Source organism: Hemitrygon akajei, unplaced genomic scaffold (assembly GCF_048418815.1).
Source record: "Hemitrygon akajei unplaced genomic scaffold, sHemAka1.3 Scf000092, whole genome shotgun sequence".
Lineage (NCBI taxonomy): Eukaryota > Metazoa > Chordata > Chondrichthyes > Myliobatiformes > Dasyatidae > Hemitrygon > Hemitrygon akajei.
The window spans coordinates 911,125-929,923 of NW_027331978.1; the positions used below are offsets into that span (position 1 = coordinate 911,125).

Below are 18,799 nucleotides of genomic sequence, written 5' to 3' on the forward strand. Positions count from 1 at the left end.
GCAGATTATGCTACGTACCCCGTAACTGGGTGTCTGACCAGCAAAGATAGAAGTATCCGTTGGAGTCTGTTGGTACTATTATCAAAAGTGTTTATTAATAAAATAAGCAAATCAAAACCAATAATGCAAATATATAGATAATACAAGTTAGCAATAATAATCCTAAAAATCTGGGTATAATAATAATCAATAATAAACAAGCTCTATCATTGTCTAGGGTATAATGAATTGTCATGGAAAAGTATAAAGTTCAGTTCAGTTCACACGGGCTGAGGTAGTTGTTGGTTCCTGTGTTTTAATCGTTGGAGGGAGAGAGAGAGCGAACAAACAGTGACAGCTATTGTCTGGCAAACCTTCCTTCACACGTTCTTGATCCGTCGTTCCGTTGTTGCGTTGGTCATTCGGTTATGACCTCCTCTGTTCTTCAGCTAGACCGTTCTTCTGTGGTGGACCCGTCACTCTGGCATGAGTGGACACACACACAAGCCCCCACCGGCCCTGCTGTAACACTGTGAGCTTTACTGACCGATCCTTTGTTCGGTCTCCGATGCCCCACACCTTCACGTGGGTTCCAACACTCAAGCAGTGCTCACTAGTGTGTCTCCTGGTGTGTCTGAGGGGTGTCTCCCCAGTCCTCACTTTTATCCCTACTCACGGGGTATCAGTTGTCAATCAGTTTTGAATGGTTTAGCCCATCAAACCAGCCCACTCCGGCTGTCCACTGTGGAATTTTAATGAACAGAATGGTACCACGTAAAGAGCCCTCTCCGGAGCCATAAGTCTGTCAGGAGTCATAATGTGGTGGGTCAACAAGTCTCCCTCTCCCGGTGTTATCTCTCTCTTATCTGTAACAAATGTTCCAGTCCTAGTCTGTTTTCCTTGGTCTCCTTTTCTCTCTCATGATCACCATAGCAACAGTAACGGTTTGTGATTCTCCCGGGGGTGGGGGGACATGGGCAACTCTGCACCCTTCTGCCCATCAGAGTTGTTCATCCTTCGTAACAATTATGGTAAAACATTAACAGAGTGTAACAGAGTATTATGGTTACAGAGAAAATCCACTGCAGGTAGACATATGGTGCAAGGTCACATCGAGTTACATTGTGAAGTCAAGCGTCCGTCTTATAACGCTGAGGAATATTCAGTTTGCTTGTAACAGCATAATGCAAAATGTCCCTAGGCCTGGTGGTACATTTTCTGTTTTTATGTTTTCATTGATCTTGGACTCGATTGGTGGTTGAGAATTGAGAATGTCTGGTCTGGAGTTCTCTGAATCTTTAATTACGTTGCCTGATTTACTGAGGCAGCAGGAAGTATAGAGCGAGTCCATGGAGGGGAGTCTTGTTTCCATGACGTGCTCAGCTGTGTCCGCAGTTCTCTGCTATTTCTTCAATTCAAAAGAAGAGAGTAGCCGTACAAAGGTGTGATATATCCGGATGGGATACTCTTTATGGTGTAAACTTAAATTCGCTGGACCAATAACCACATCACAAACAGTTCTTTACTTTATCCTTATGACCAGTTTATTTGTTTGAAGTCAGCCGGTGAGAAGCTCGGAGCCAAGCATCAGAGAGACAGAATTCCTCTCCTTCCGGTGGCTCGTGACGAACCTTTGTCTAACAAAGGTACAAGTTATAGAACTAGCGAAACAAAGAGCACTTTAGTTCAACTGGTATTCCCAGCAAGTCTGTTGGAGCAAAACTTAATTTCTTAGATAAGAGAGTCCACTGAATCAGGGTTTTAATTACAAATGAATGTTCTGTCCAATTCTTAACAGTTATTCCCCTTCATTAGAGAAAGGAGGGAACTTAGTTCAATTCATGTCTCATGAGAACTCAACTCTACATAACATTCCCAAGAGACATCTGTGAGTCGTTAATCTAAACAAGCTGCAAGCAGATTCCTCAGTGAAGGACAAAACAGCAATTTGCACACTAGCCGGAACAGAGCACACATACGTTTGCACTTAATTTTAACCCGTTATTTACAAGAGTCCAAGAATCATTTCTTATGTCCCCAATAACCCTTAAAACTTCATCATTCCTCTTTTTTATTATTACATGATAACCTTCCAGAACAGAAAATCTCTCAGATTGCGTTATACCCCTTCGTTGGCTATTCCAATGGGGGTGATCCTGAGGCTGAGCCAGGATCCCCAAGTATGGCACAAGGTCGGCCAAGTAGCAACAGCCACTCCAACCCTCGTCCCGCCCTCGAGAACCCGTCTGATCGGGTGTGGTTCCATGTCGCTGCCCTGTTCTTTCTCCCGGCAGCCAGGGGTAGGCCCCGTTTCCACAAACCCAATAAGTTCCGTTTCGTGATCCAGCGGTATCATGTTTGATTCTCGGTACAGTTACCACTTCCCACTTGATAGGGTGCACTCTCATTCTGGTTACACCAACAAGTAGTACTAGCCACTGCTGGAGATGTAACTCTTATCCCCGGCCATAGCTTGGAGGGGTCTTGTGGAGGAGATCTACGACTCCAACCCTCAAAGCGACACCATCCCCCGTCTCGCCTTCCAGACCTGGATATGGTGCAATTGCCGATGCTACCATTACGGCTATCAAAAAACACCAGAACTGAATTTACTTCGCTAGTGTTCAGGGATCATAGTCTGACCATGTTGGGGAATTTCATCACATACCCAACATGCTCCCCGCTCCACGTGCTTGGCGTAGGTGTGGTAGAGGGACAGGAAAGTGTTAAACTCGGGGCCTCCCGAGACAGGGGCAGGTTCCCCTAGGGTCATTAAAATCAGCATGAACCAGTACATTTTTCAGTCCTTATCAGTTCGACCAGTAAGGTGTTTTACAGTCCGTTCGACGCATCCACCGGAGCTGCCCTTCCACCGTCTCTGCAGGAGGTGGTGTCAATAGCACTTGGTACGGTCCATAAAACACTTCGGTCCCAACTCCTTACCATCCCAGTTCTTGAGCAGGACAAAATCTCCAGGCTCCATGGTGGAGTAGGCTGGGTGTCGTCCTCTCGATAGGACTGTCATACCTGTGAATGCAAGTTCTGGAGAGTCTTAGTTAATTTGCGTAAGTATTTTCCCATCTCCTCCCCCAGGGTATGCAGATCCAATGTTGCAGGTGAGCTTGCGGGGAGGAGTGGCAAACAGGGTCGGGGTCCCCGTGGGCTTCCCGTAGATAATTTCTGCAGGTGACAACCCCATCTTACTCGATGGCGTGATTCTCATATGGAATAGGGCTAAGGGTAAAGACTTCCACCAGGTCAATCCAGTTTCTTGTGTCAGTTTGGCCAACTTGTCTTTCAAAGTGCCGTCGGCTCGTTCCACTGTACCGGCTGCTTTTGGGTGACGGGTGCCGTGGAACTGCTGTTTTATAGCAAGTTCTTTACAGACTTCCTCAGTTATTTTGGCGACAAAATGTGGCCCATTGTCCGAGCTTACCATTTCTGGAAGTCCATAGCGAGGAGTTATTTCTTTTGGCAATATTTTCACAACAGTCACAGCGGTATTATTAATTGTAGGAACAGCTACAATCCATCTGCTAAACAGATTTACTGTCACTGAGCGATACTTATAACAATGTGATTCTATAAAATCAATTTGCAAACAAGAAACAGGTCCACCAGGCAAGAGGGTAGTTCCGGAAACACAAAGCATCCCCTTACCACCATTCATTTTGCTCTACAAGTTAAACATGCTGTGGCTTGTTTTTCAGCTGCTTTCTGGAAATCAGGGTGCCACCAAGATTGTAATAATATATTAACCATTCCCTCCTTGCCCAGGGGTGTACAGTTCTGTACATAATCTATCAAAATAGGTAAGAACACGGAGGGAACACAGACCTGTCTCGCAGGGGTCACCCATAAGTTGGTCTGAGGTTCAAGGTGGCAACCCATTTGGGACCGTAGTTTGCTCTCTCCTTCAGGGGCGTCCCCCTGGAAGTTAAGTATTTCCCCCATGTCCGGCATACCCGTCCATAGATTTTGTCTAATAGGAGCTTGCTGGGTTCCCGAGGGGACTAAAAGTGTGGGATTCAAGGCTGTCTGTTCGGCCACTGCATCAGCCCCAGCATTACCCTTAAATATCTCATCAGATTCCCCAGTGTCGGCTGCACATTGAATAATGGTCAAAACTCGAGGTAGCTGTAGAGCGGTGAGTAAGTTGTCTACAAAGGTAGCATTACTAATGGGGTGGCCAGAGGAAGTCAGGAATCCCCATGTTCCCAGAGAGCCCCGTAGTCATGTACAATTCCAAATGCATAACGGGAGTCTGTGTAAATGTTTGCACTTTAGTCTGTTGCTGGGATACAGGCACGAGTCAGAGCAAACAGCTCAGCCTTCTAGGCGGAGACAGCCGCTTCAAAAGATGCCTGCTCAAGTACAATGGCATGCAAAAGTTTGGGCACCCCGGTCAAAACTTCTGTTACTGTGAATAGTTAAACAAGTGAAAGTGGAACTGTTTTCCAAACGGCATACAGTTCAAGATGACACATTTCTTTAATATTCTAAGCAAGAGAACTTTTTTATTTCCATATTTTACAGTTTCAAAATAACAAAAAAAGGGAAAGGGCCCAAAGCAAAAGTTTGGGCACCCTGCATGGTCAGTACTTAGTAACAACTCCTTTGGCAAGTATCACATCACAGCTTGTAAGCACTTTTCGTAGCCAGCTAAGAGTCTTTCAATTCTTGTTTGGGGGATTTTCGCCCATTCTTCCTTGCAAAAGGTTTCTAGTTCTGTGAGATTCTTGGGCCATCTTGCATGCACTGCTCTTTTGAGGTCTATCCGCAGATTCTCAATAATGTTTAGGTCAGGGGACTGTGAGGGCCATGGCAAAACCTTCAGCTTTCGCCTCTTGAGGTAGTCCATTGTGGATTTTGAGGTGTGTTTAGGTTCATTATCTTGTTGTAGAAGCCATCCTTTTTTCATGTTCGGCTTTTTTACAGATGGTGTGATATTTGCTTCCAGAATTTTCTGGTATTTAATTGAATTGAATTCTTAAATTTAATTTAATTCAATTTAATTAAATTGAATATTTAATTGAATTCTTTCTTCCCTCTACCAGCAAATGTTCCCCGTGCCACTGGCTGTAACACAGGCCCAAAGCATGATCGCTCCGCCCCGTGCTTAACAGTTGGAGAGGGGTTCTTCTCATGAAATTCTGCACCCTTTTTTCTCCAAACATACCTTTGCTCATTGTGGCCAAAAAGTTCTATTTTAACTTCATCAGTCCAGAGGACTTGTTTCCAAAATGCATCCGGCTTGTTTAGATGTTCCTTTGAACCTTTTGAACAGAACTCTGAGCTCTTTGGCTTTAACCCAAACAGTGGTATGGGGAACCACCAGTCCTCTCTGTCGCCAAAGGAAATGTGGAACTTCAGCCAGTAATGCACTGCCCTCTCTTCCTTCATCCACATCCAATCACCGTGACTGTCCCTCGAGGGGTGCATAATATTGGCTTTCCTCAGTGACGCACTCCGCAGGGTCATAGCACAGAGTCACATGAGAGTCGGCTGCTGGCAGAAGTGGTTCTGTCTGTTCATTGTCATTATGGTTTCTCGCCTGTAACTCCTGATAGGTTTGGTATCTCAATTCTGCCTTCCATTTCCGCCCCTCATCAGCTGAGAGAATCACACAGCAGAGACCGAATAAATCTTGCAGAGTCGCATTAAACATTTGTGTAGTACTGTGGACATACTGAGCAAACTGTGCTGGTTTTTCTTTTCTATCTGGGGCCTGATTCATGATCATTATCATTTCTTGAGGCTTCCAGGGAGCATACACAGGAATCACTGAGGGCTGTCCCTCCTCTTAGTCCTAGGGGGAGCATTTGCTACTGCTGTTCAGGAGGATTTAAACTAATGTGGCAGGGGGATGGGAACAAGTGCAGAGAGACAGAGGGGTGCAAAATGAGAGTAGAAGCAAAAAGTAGTAAGGTGAAAAGTAAAAGTGGCAGGCAGTCAAATCCAGGGCAAAAATCAAAAAGGGCCACTTTTCAACATAATTGTATAAGGGCTAAGAGTGTTGTAAAAACAAGCCTGAAGGCTTTGTGTGTCAATGCAAGGAGCATTTGTAATAAGGTGGATGAATTGAATGTGCAGATAGTTATTAATGAATATGATATAGTTGGAATCACAGAGACATGGCTCCAGGGTGACCAAGGATGGGAGCTCAACATCCAGGGATATTCAATATTCAGGAGGGATAGACAGGAAAGAAAAGGAGGTAGGATAGCGTTGCTGGTTAGGGAAGAGATTAACGCAATAGAAAGGAAGGACATTAGCCTGGAGGATGTAGAATCGATATGGGTAGAGCTGTGTAACACTAAGGGGCATAAAACGCTGGTGGGATTTGTGTACAGGCCACCTAACAGTAGTAGTGAAGTTGGGGATGGCATTAAACAGGAAATTAGAAATGCGTGCAAAAAAGGAACGGCAGTTATAATGGGTGACTTCAATCTACATATACATTGGGTGAACCAAATTGGTAAGGGTGCTGAGGAAGAGAATTTCTTAGAATGTGTGCGGGATGGTTTTCTGAATCAACATGTCGAGGAACCAACTAGAGAGCAGGCCATTCTAGACTGGGTATTGAGCAATGAGGAAGGGTTAATTAGCAATCTTGTCATGCGAGGCCCCTTGTGTAAGAGTGACCATAATATGGTGGATTTTTTCATTAAGATGGAGAGTGACATAGTTAATTCAGAATCAAATGTTCTGAACTTAAAGAAGGACAACTTTGAAGATATGAGACGTGAATTAGCTAAGACAGACTGGCAAATGATATTTAAAGGGTTGACGGTGGATAGAAGCATAGAAACAGAAAATAGGTGCAGGAGTAGGCCATTTGGCCCTTCGAGCCTGCACCGCCATTCAGTATGATCATGGCTGATCATCTAACTCAGAACCCTGTACCTGCTTTCTCTCCATACCCCGATCCCTTTAGCCACAAGGGCCATATCTAACTCCCTCTTAAATATAGCCAATGAACTGGCCTCAACTGTTTCCTGTGGCAGAGAATTCCACAGATTCTCCACTCTCTGTGTGAAGAAGATTTTCCTCATCTAGGTCCTAAAAGTCTTCCCCTTTATCCTTAAACTGTGATCCCTCATTCTGAACTTCTCCAACATCGGACAGAGAGTGGAGAATCTGTGGAATTCTCTGCCACAGGAAACAGTTGAGGCCAGTTCATTGGCTATATTTAAGAGGGAGTTAGATATGGCCCTTGTGGCTAAAGGGATCGGGGTATGGAGAGAAAGCAGGTACAGGGTTCTGAGTTGGATGATCAGGCATTATCATACTGAATGGCGGTGCAGGCTTGAAGGGCCGAATGGCCTACTCCTGCACCTATTTTCTATGTTTCTATGTGTGGAAAATTAAAATCTCCCACAATCACAACCTTGTGCTTACTACAAATATCTGCTATCTCCTTACAAATTTGCTCCTCCAATTCTCACTCCCAATTAGGTGGTTTATAATGCACCCCAATAAGTGTTACTATACCTTTACCATTCCTCAATTCCACCCAAATAGGCTCCCTAAATGAGCCCTGTAATCTATCCTGTCAAAGCACTGCTGTAATATTTTCTTGGACAAGCATTGCAATACCTCCCCCTCTTGCCCTTCTGATTCTATCACACCAGAAGCAATGAAACCCAGGAATATTTAGTTGTCAATCACACGCCTCCTGCAACCATGTTTCACTAATAGATACAACATCATATTTCCAGTTGTCAATCCATACTCTAAGCTCATCCACCATTCTTACAATGCTCCTAGCATTAAAACAGATGCATTCAAGAAACTTTCCCGCTCTTCCTTTCTGTTTATCCCTAACGGTGCAAACAAATTTATTATCTCTTTTCTTCCCCTTCTCCCCTACTTCTTCGGTCTGAGCGCTCCTACATCAGGGAAGAAGTTCAAATCAGCTCCGTGTTAAATGTTTAACCATCACGGTGACTGAAGGCAGCTGCAGGTTCATGAGGGACTGTTACTCTCAGATTCTGCAGTTCTTGCGGCTGCTCATCGCACCCGGGACTGAACCCTGGTCACTGAGTATTGGAGGAGTCCGTTCTGCTGATGTTAGTCTTAAACTAGACTGGTGTTTAATATTGTGGATCTGTGAACGATAAATCAGTTCTGTATCAAATCCCGTGTCTCAGGTACTCACTGTCTCTACCACACTCACAATGTACATGAGAAAGGCCACTCAGCCCATCTGGTTCCTGCCCATGTTTCTGTTCCATATCCGTATATCAAAATCTCTCCCTGCCATTCCCCTCTCACTCTTCCTGAGATGACAGGTTGCAACTAGTCACCACTCCGTGGGATAGGAGATTTCCCGTGAATTTCATGGAAACATATAAATGCACAACATATTACAGATGCTTTGTCCCACATTGCTGTGCCGACCATGTATCTTACTCTAGAAGCTGCTTAGAATTACTCTACCACATAGCCACCTATTTTCCTAAGCTCCATGTACCTATCTAAGAGTCTCTTAAAAGACCCTATTGTATCCACCTCTACCACTGTTGCTGGTGGTGCATTCCACACACACACCACTCTTTGCTTAAAAAAGTTAGCTCTGACATCTCCTCTGTACCTACTTCCAGGCAGCTTAAACCTATTCCCCTCATGTTAGCCATTTCAGCCCTGGGAAAAAGCCTCTGGCTATCCACACGACCAATGCCTCTCATCATCTTAGACACCCGCATGATTTTGTCCAGGCTGAATAAGACGATGAGCTCACTGTGGTTTTGATGTTCTCTCTCTCTCTCTCCTTGTGTCTGACGTCACAGCCCCGCCTCACTCAGGCACTTAAAGCGACACTCACAGTAAATGAACCTGCGGTCTCGTAACACAATTCACCTCTAATGTCTGACAGCAGACCAGCGAGTAAATCTTCGATGGTGCAGAGTCAAAAACCAAAGTGTTGCCAGCCTGAGTCAGGGCTTTGGGGCTCCAGAGAGAGATGGGGTCTAGAGTTTACCAGGAGGAGGAGGAATCAGACCAGCAGGACGTGGCTACAAAAGAAAGGTCAGAAACATTTGTAAACTGGTTGACTGATTAAAAAGGTGGTTAATTTCAGGCAGCAAATGTGGAGAGGAATAAAAAGACAACGTTTAGGCCGAGCCCCTTCAGCGTGCCTAGACTGTGTACTCCGCTGCTTAGTTGCTCTCTGAATTCCAGAGTTCCTCCAGCTTTTGTGTGTGTGCGTCTCTGTATTTCCAGCAACTGCAGAATCTCCTGTGTTTTATATCTGCATTTTACTTTGGCATTAGATACACGTTGATATTGAGTATATTGCTTATGGGAGCCACTTTCTGCGTTAAAACAGCTGCAGATTTTTCACAGGGAAAAAGAATGAGGTATGGACATTAAGCCGGTGCTTGCAGAAATGTTTAATGGCACCGTGATTACCCATAGGGCCATGCGTTAAGAATTTCGCCGGCGCTGAAGCACCAATGAAATGCACAGGCGTCAGGCTGAGGACGTCCCCGAGTATCACGCATGCGCGCAGTACACAGAAGGCCTTGAAAATGTCGGGTGCAGGTAAGAACGATTCTCCGTGTTTTTATATTATACAGCAACTTCGGGACAATTCCTGTGAAATGCGGACACCGTGGCCAACAATCCCGGGACAGTCCTGCTCTCTTCCCTCTCTCTCAGCCCCACGATCCGTACACGGGCCCCGGGGAGCTTCCGGCTGCTGAGGGAATGGGAACCGATGGATCTCTCAGACAGAGCTGAGCTCCGGCTATAATAAAGGCAAGGATTAGGAACTCAGAGAAAGGGAACAAAATCTTTTGCATCAGCAGTAGAGAAAATTACCTTTGTTCTACCTCCAATCACAAAGAAGAGGAAATCTGCAGATGCTGGAAATCCAAGCGACACACACAAAATGCCGGAGGAACTCAGCATTAGTACTCTTTTCCATTGATGCTGCCCGACCTGCTGAGTTCCTCCAGCATTTTGTGTCTGTGTTGTTTGTTCTACCTCATCCTGTTTTGAACTTTTCTACAGGTGAGAACATGTTTTGACCCATTCTCTCTGGGTACATGATAATATCAAACACCTTTGCCCTGGGCAACAAGTAGCTTTCACATCACAAATGTGCCAAACTCCAGTGAGACAGACTACTGCCCTTCCCTTCACATTCATTGGTATTGCCATCACCGAGTTCATCACCGTCCGTCACCTGGAGAGGGTTCAGGGGGAATATTTATCTACAACACAGAAACTGCTGTTACCTGTCTGTATTGTGGTGATGCAAAAGTTGCTGGAGAATTTGCAAATGGGAAGAAGTGGCGTGAAATTTGGAAATCTGACTTTTTAAAGCGTCATTTAGCAAACAAGTCACATATGGACAGTGTGCAAAAGCTCTGGCGAGAATATCCTTCATAACCCACTATAGGCCTGCTAGGTAGGTTGTGTGAGAGTGCAGATGAACTCAATCGAACCCAGAGGAGATCAAAGTTTTTATTGACAGTGATTTGCTAGCTGTGAACTTGAATACCTCTCTATATAAAATTCACTGTGCACATGTTGTCACTGGGTAAAAAAATACACAGTACATGGTTTATGTGCACACCTGTCATTACAAATTAGAGGGGACATTGGTGGGAAGGTGGGGAGACCTCCAGTGTCCCTGATGCCCTCACCTACAAGATGTGCATCCAGCTGCAGCTTGTAACCCGGCACTTTAAGGAGTTGGAACTGGAAATGGATGAATTCCGGATCATCCAGGAGTTGGAGGGGGTGATAGATATGACAGGAAGAGAGGTGAGTTACACCCAAGGTGCGGGACACAGGAAACTGGGTGAGAGTCAGGAAGGGGAATGAGGTTACATACCCATCGCAGAGCACTCTTGTGGCCATCCCACACAACAACAGGTGGAACACTTTAGAAAGTATTGGGGTGGATTACCTGGCAGAGGAAAGTCAAAGGAGTGATAGGGGATTCATTAGTTAGGGGAACAGAACAGGAAGGGGACTAATATCCTAGTGGTAAGGGTGCGAGAGCAAGTGTGGTGGAGGGGGCTGCTGATGTGGTTAAAATAATTTGTAGGGGGAATGGGAGCCAGAATGATAGGACAGATAGTGGAGAGGGTGATTTGAATTGAATTGACTTTCTTACATACATATACATGAGGAGTAGAAGTCTTTACGTTACATCTCCATCTAAATGTGCAATGTGTAATTTATAGTAATTTATAATAAATAGTTTGTGCATAGAATAGTCAGTATAACATAGATATGCAATTGTATTAGCATGAATTAATCAGTCTGATGGCCTGGTAGAAGATGATGTCCTGGAGCCTGTTGGTCCTTTTGCTGTGGTACCGTTTCCTAGATGGTAGCAGCAGGAACAGTTTGTGGTTGTGCTGAATTGGGTCCCCAATATCTTTTGGGCCCTTTTTCCACACCTGTCTCTGTAAATGTCCTGAATAGTGGGAAGTTCACATCTACAGATGCGCTGGGCTGTCCGCACCACTCTCTGCAGGTTTATGAGATTAAGGGAAGTACAGTTCCCATACCAGGCAGTGATGCAGCCAGTCAGGATGCTCTCAATTGTGTCCCTGTAGAAAGTCCTCAGGATTTCGGGCCCCATTCACAACTTCTTCAACTATCTGAGGTGAAAGAGGTGCTGCTGTGCTCTTTTCACAACACAGCCGGTATGTACAGACCATGTGAGATGCTTGGTGATGTTTATGCCGAGGATCTTAAAGCTGTTCACCCTCTCAGCCCCAGATCCTTTGATGTCAACAGGGGTTAGAGTGTCTCCATTCCTCCTGCAATCCACAATCAGCTCCTCTGTTTTTGTGACAATGAGGGGGAGTTTGTTTTCTTGACACAAGTCAGATGTTGTTCAGACTTCAGACAGAGTCAGCAATCAAATGGTTGAGCATGGTGCGATGAATGTGCTGAGCTGTGTATATCACCATGCAAGAAGCATCGTAGGAAAGCCAGATGAGCTCAGGACAGGGAATTATGATATTGTAGCCATTTTAGGGGCTTGTTTACACCCAACAGTCTGACGGATTTAGAGATATTTGTAGAGAGATTGCAGACCATGCCAAGAACCAAAGGTTGTTCCAGTAAGTGATTTTAACTTTCCATATATTGACTGGGACTCCCATACTGTAAAAGGATTAGATCGGGTAAAGTTTCTCAAATGTGCCCTTAATCAGTATGTAGAATTCCCGATGTAGAAGCTGTTAGGAAATGATCCAGGGTGGTGACAGAATGCCATGATATTCAAAGTAAATATGGAAAAACAGAGGTCTGGACCACGGGTTGAGGTACTAAATTGCAGAAAGGTCAATTTTGAAGGTATCAGAAAGGATCTGACAAGTGTGGTTTGGGACAGGTTGTTTCCTGGCAAAGGAGTACCTGTAAGTGGGAGGCCTTCAGATGTGAATTTTTGAGGATGCGGTGTTTGTATGTGGCTGCCAAAATGAAAGTTGAAAGGTAACTGGTCCAGGGAACCTTGCTTTTGAAGAGAAATTGAAGCCTCGTATATTTTGTTCCTCTAAATGCCTCAGACTGTTGGGCGCTACCGAGACCCATTAATGACTACAAATCATGATTCCACGCACTGAGCTCAGCTGACTTTTTTTGTTGTCTTCTTTTGGTTTCTCAAAGCTTCTGAATAGTTTTTGTTCTTTTGTTTGCCCTCTCTTTGACATTTATGTTGGCTTTGGCTTCTCATTTTAGCCACAGTTGTGTCCTCCTGTCTTTCTAATGCTTCCACTTCTGTGGAACCACTCAACTCCCGAATTGCTCTAGAAACCCCAGCCACTGCTGCTCAATTGTCACTCCTACCCTTTCCCTTCCAAACAAGTTTGGCCAGCTTCTCTGTCATAGAAACATGGAGAAGTTCAGTAAAGAAACAGGCTCTTTGGCCCACCTAGTCAATGTCAAAAAAGCATTTAAACCTGCAGTGCGATCTGGACCAGCTGGCAAAACGGTTTGAGAAATCGAAAATGGAATTTAATGCAGACACGTGTGAGTTGTTGCACTTTGGTATGACCTACCTTTCACAGTGACTGGTTGGGCATGGAGGAGTCTTGTAGAAGAAAGAGACCTGTTGTAGAAGAAAGTCCTTAATTCACTGAAAGTGGTTTCACAGTTAGATAGAGATGGAAGGGAAGATTTTAGCCCAATGGCCTTCATGAACAAAAGTACTGACAACAATAGATGGATGTTATGTTGACTTGTAGAAGACATTGGTGAGGCCTAATTTGGAGTATTGAGTGCAGTTTTGATCACCAACCTACAGGAAAGATGTAAAGACTTTGAAAGAGTTCAGAGAAAATTCACAAGGATGTTGCCAGGTCTAGAGGACTTGGGTTATAAGGAAAGATTGAACAGGTCAGGAATTTATTCCTTGGAATGTAGGAGATTGACGGGAGATTTGATTGTGATAGAGGGGCATAGATAGTGTAAATGCAAGCTGGCTTTTACCACTGAGATGGGGTGGGAGTACAACCAGAGGCCATGTGTTAAGGTGAAAGGTGAAATGTTAAGGGTAACATGAGGGGAAACTTCTTCACACAGACGGTTATCCGGCTGTGGAATGAGCAGCCAGCACAAGTGGTGCATGCGAGCTCGATTTCAACATTTAAGAGGTTCGTGTAGGTACCTGGATGGTAGGGGTCTGGGAGTGGGCAGATTAAATAGTTCATCACAGACTAGATGGCCCAAAGTGCCTGTTTCTGTGTTGTAATTTTCTATGACTGTGACAATAATACAAAAATTCATTCTAAGTCCTTTTAACAGCTGTGCGGACCAACCATTCATCTCAGCAGGAATTTTTTATATGGCGTTAAAACTGTAGCACTTTAAGTTCATAATACATTAAAGAAAATCCCAGACGCACATCAAGAAAAACTATTTGCGTGAGACTGTTTCAGTTACTGTGCGGCCAGGAACCCATGTTGCTCAGCAAAAACAGGGAGTAATACCAATGGAGAGAGTCAAACTGAGCCAACGCTCAAATTGGAGATGGCAGAAATGCCCCATTCTTACAGGGACAGGAAGAGCATCAGGGAATTGGTGGTCATTCCAGATATCAGCACTCTGCCCAGTCAGGAGATGATTTCTCTGTCCAACTTGGGTTTAACCTCACTGTAACAGTGTGATACCAGATCAAACCTTGGCAACTCATGTAATCTCATCTGAAATGTTGTCCTACACCCATTGATGGATTTTGTAAATCTTTTACAGGTTAAAAACAAGAAGGAATTTGTCTCCGGAAGCTCAAACACGGCACACCAGTTTTGTTGTCTCTGTCTAGATGTTTAAGAAGTGGAACAAGGGATCCTATCGACCATCCTTCCTGCTCAGACAGTGGGGAGGGATTCACTCGGTCATTTGACCAACTGGCACACCCATCATTTTACACATGAGAAAGGCCGTTCACCTGCTCAGACAGTGGGAATGGATTCACTCGGTCATCACAATTGAAGGTACATCAGCAAGTTCACACTGGGCAAGGCCATTCATCTGTTCTGTCTGTGAGAAAGGATTCAGTTGTTCTTCCCACCTGTGGACACACCAGTCAGTTCACACCACACTGGGCAGAGGCTGGTCATCTGTTGAATTTCTGGGAAAGGATTCACTCAGTCATCTGACCTAATGGCTCACCAGCGAGTTCACACCAGGGAGCGGCCGTTCACCTGCACATTCTGTGAGAAGAGATTCACTCACTCTTCCACCCTATGGAAACACCAGCGAGTTCACACAGGGGAGAAGCCATTCACCTGCTCAGTCTGTGGGAAGGGATTCACTCAGTCATCCAACCTGCAGAGTCATCAGCGAGTTCACACTGGGGAGAAGCCGTTCACCTGCTCAGAATGTGGGAAGAGATTCACTCAGTTATCCAGCCTACAGAGACATCAGCGAGTTCACACTGGGGAGAAGCCATTCACCTGCTCAGTCTGTGGGAAGAGATTCACTCATTTATCCAGCCTACAGAGTCATCAGCGAGTTCACACTGGGGAGAAGCCGTTCATCTGCTCAGAATGTGGGAAGGAATTCACTCAGTCATCCCAACTACAGAGTCATCAGCGAGTTCACACTGGGGAGAAGCCGTTCATCTGCTCAGAATGTGGGAAGGGATTCACTGATCCATCCAACCTACAGAGTCATCAGCGAGTTCACACTGGGGAGAAGCTATTCACCTGCTCAGTCTGTGGGAAGGGATTCACTCACTCATCCAACCTACAGAGTCATCAGCGAGTTCACACTGGGGAGAAGCCGTTCACCTGTTCAGAATGTGGGAAGAGATTTACTCAGTCATCCCAACTACAGAGTCATCAGCGAGTTCACACTGGGGAGAGGCCATTCACCTGCTCCGTCTGTGGGAAGAGATTCACTCAGTCATCCCAACTACAGAGACACCAGCGTGTTCACACTGGGGAGAAGCTGTTCACCTGCTCAGTCTGTGGGAAGAGATTCACTGATCCATCCAACCTACAGAGTCATCAGCGAGTTCACACTGGGGAGAGGCCGTTCACTTGCTCAGTCTGTGGAAAGAGATTCACTCATTCATCAACCCTACAGAGACACCAGCGAGTTCACACTGGGGAGAAGCCGTTCACCTGTTCAGAATGTGGGAAGAGATTCACTCAGTCATCCCAACTACAGAGACATCAGCGAGTTCACACTGGGGAGAGGCCATTCACCTGCTCAGACTGTGGGAGCAGATTCACTCAGTTATCCAGCCTACAGAGACACCAGCGAGTTCACACTGGGGAGAAGCCGTTCATCTGCTCAGAATGTGGGAAGGGATTCACTGATTCATCCAACCTACAGAGTCATCAGCGAGTTCACACTGGGGAGAAGCCAGTCACCTGTTCAGAATGTGGGAAGAGATTTACTCAGTCATCCTAACTACAGAGACATCAGCGAGTTCACACTGGGGAAAGGCCGTTCACCTGCTCAGTCTGTGGGAAGAGATTCACTCTGTCATGCAACCTACAGAGACACCAGCGAGTTCACACTGGGGAGAAGCTATTCACCTGCTCAGACTGTGGGAGCAGATTCACTCGGTCATCCACCCTACAGAGTCATCAGCGAGTTCACACTGGGGAGAGGCCGTTCACCTGCTCAGAATGTGGGAAAGGATTCACTCAGTCATCCCAACTACTGGCACACCAGTCAGTTCACAATGGGGAGTGGCCGTTGTTTTGAATCCCTAGGTTTCGTTTGCTGTGGACTGTTATTTTGAGAGAGAGAGGGAGAGAGAGAGATTAAGAAGGTGAATCAGTCTGACTTGCAGCTTGTTTACATTGCTCGCAGTTTGTTTAGTTTTAACCGAGGACACAGACACTCTGAGTCAGATGGAGATGAAGGAGGAAAAATGGAAGGATCGAAACCAGGGAACGAGTTGCCAAGGGTCACTGTTGGAATTTTCCTATGCCCAGAATGGTGGGTTAATTATCGATTCAGCATAAATCAAATGTGTGGTTGTTACTTTGTTTGAGCTATAGGAGTGGATCTGATTTGGGGTATCCTGTGAAGACCACTGTTGTGTAAACCCTTGCCTGGGTGTGGTGTGGTAATTCATTTGAAGACGATACCCCTTGTGACAAGTCACTTTCGGTGATCATTTGTATGTGGATTTGGAAGGATGACAGATAAAATCTACCGTGACTGTTCTCTTGTTTTACGACCATGGAACCTGTGGAATTCGACATAATTGCCTTCTCTTGACATTTACCCTGGATTACAAATATCTCTCTCATCACCTATTCTGTGGTTGAACTGTACTTTCATACTTTACCATCTCAAGACTCCAAGCCTTGTTTCCCCCGAGCTCAATACTTTGGGAGTTTTATTTACACACATATATACACATAACACTGTTAACTTCTGTATATCTTGTTTAAGTTACTATTGTTACAAAGGATGAACAGCTCTGATGGGCAGAAGGGTGCAGGGTTGCCCATGTCCCCCTCCCTTGGGAGAATTACAAACCGTTACTGCTGCCAGGCTGCTAATGAGAGAGAAAGAAATGGAACAAAAACATACTTGGACTGGAACATTTGCTTCAGATAAGGGAGAGCTAACACAGGGAGGAAGAGACTTGTTGTTCCACCATATTATGACTCCTGTAAGACCTATGGCTCCGGAGAGGGCTGTTTACTTGGTACCATTCTGTTCATTAAAACTCCTCAGTGGACAAACGGAGTGGGCTGGTTTGATGGGCTAAGCCATTCAAAACTGATTGACACCTGAGACCCCGTCAGTAGGGATAAAAGTGAGGTCTGGGGGGACACCCCTCAGACGCACCAAGAGACACACTAGTGAGCACTGCTTAAGTGTTGGAACCCACGAGAAAGTGTGGGGCATCAGAGACCGAACGAAGGATCGGTCAATTTTAACTCACAGTGTTTATAGCGAGGCCGGTGGGGGCTTGTGTGTGTGTCCACCCTTGCCTGGCTGACGAGTCCACCATAGAAGAACGGTCTAGCAAAAGGACAGAGGGGTCATACCTGAATGGCCACAACAACACATCGATGGATCAAGAACGTAAAGGAATGTTTGACTGGCTGTCACTGTTTGCTTGCTCTCTTTCTCTCTCTCTCCAACAATTACAACACATCGACCAACAACTACCTCAGCCTGTATGAACAGAACTGAACATTATATTCACATATGACAATTCATTATCCCGTAGACATCGATAGAGCTTGTTTATTATTGATTATTATTATACCCACACTTTTAGGTTTAGTATTGCTAACGTGTATTATCCGTATATTTGCATTGTTGATATTGATTTGTATATTTTACTAATAAACACTGTTTTGATAATAGTACCAGACTCCAATGGATACTTCTATCTTTGCTGGTAAGACACCCAGTTACGGGGTACGTAACACTATATTATAAGTAGATCCTAATAAAGGTAGTTTAAACATCAAAAACAGACTCCAAGTGTAGTTTATTGCTGCTGGTTCGTGTCTAAAGCGTTGCGATTCATAACACAATTGGGGCCTGCGTCCGAGATATGAACAGATTTGGGGACGTATTGATTTATTATCGATTTCATTGGGGAAATCCCTTTTGATTGATTTGTGTGTGGAAAATCAGCAGCAATGGATGCTGATAGATGTCTGGAAGCACCAACCTCTGAGGCATTAGAGGACGTCAGAACTTTTGAGTTGTTGAGTATTGCCAAAAGGTTAAAACTTGATAAGGTGAAATTGACAATCAGGAGGGCACAGATGTGTTTAAAGTGGAGGAATTGGAGGTGTTTCCTGAAAGTAAACCTAGTGAGCTTGAGCTCCAGTACAAGTGAGAAAAATTAAAGATGGAGGCTGCGGAAAGGCAGAGGCAGTTTGAGGCTAGAGAGGCAGAAAAACAGAGGGAGGAAGCAGAAAGACAGAGGCTGTTCGAGCTGGAAAAGATAGAGGGATTGCAGCAAAGGGGTCGAGTGTTAGACTCTGGTGATAAGTTTGAGGCCAGCCGGGAAGTTAAATTGGTACCTCCATTTGACGAGGCAGAGGCTGATAAATACTTCCAGCATCATTGTTTCGAGAAGTTTCTGTCCCACTCTCTCATCGCTCTGGACGCCTCCCCCTCTCTCTCTTAATAGCAGCAGAGTTCATGGGGTCTATTTTGGACCCCGTTACAAAGTAGGGTTACCCCTAACACCCCGAATAAGAGCTTCCAAAAGAGTAGCAGGGATCATCAGGGTAAACCAGAAATTAAAGCTGGGACTAGTGACAAGAGTAAGGATGAAGGGAAACAGTTGAAGGAGAAATATTCTAATCTTACTTGTTACTATTGCCAGAAAGCTGGTCATAAGATGGCA

General features: G+C 45.1%; 1 pseudogene; it reads left to right on the plus strand.

Moving 5' to 3' along the window:
• The window catches only part of LOC140722874 (uncharacterized), a 32,476-nt pseudogene extending 16,306 nt beyond the window's left edge, over positions 1-16,170 (plus strand).
• The last annotated feature ends 2,629 nt before the right edge of the window (positions 16,171-18,799 follow it).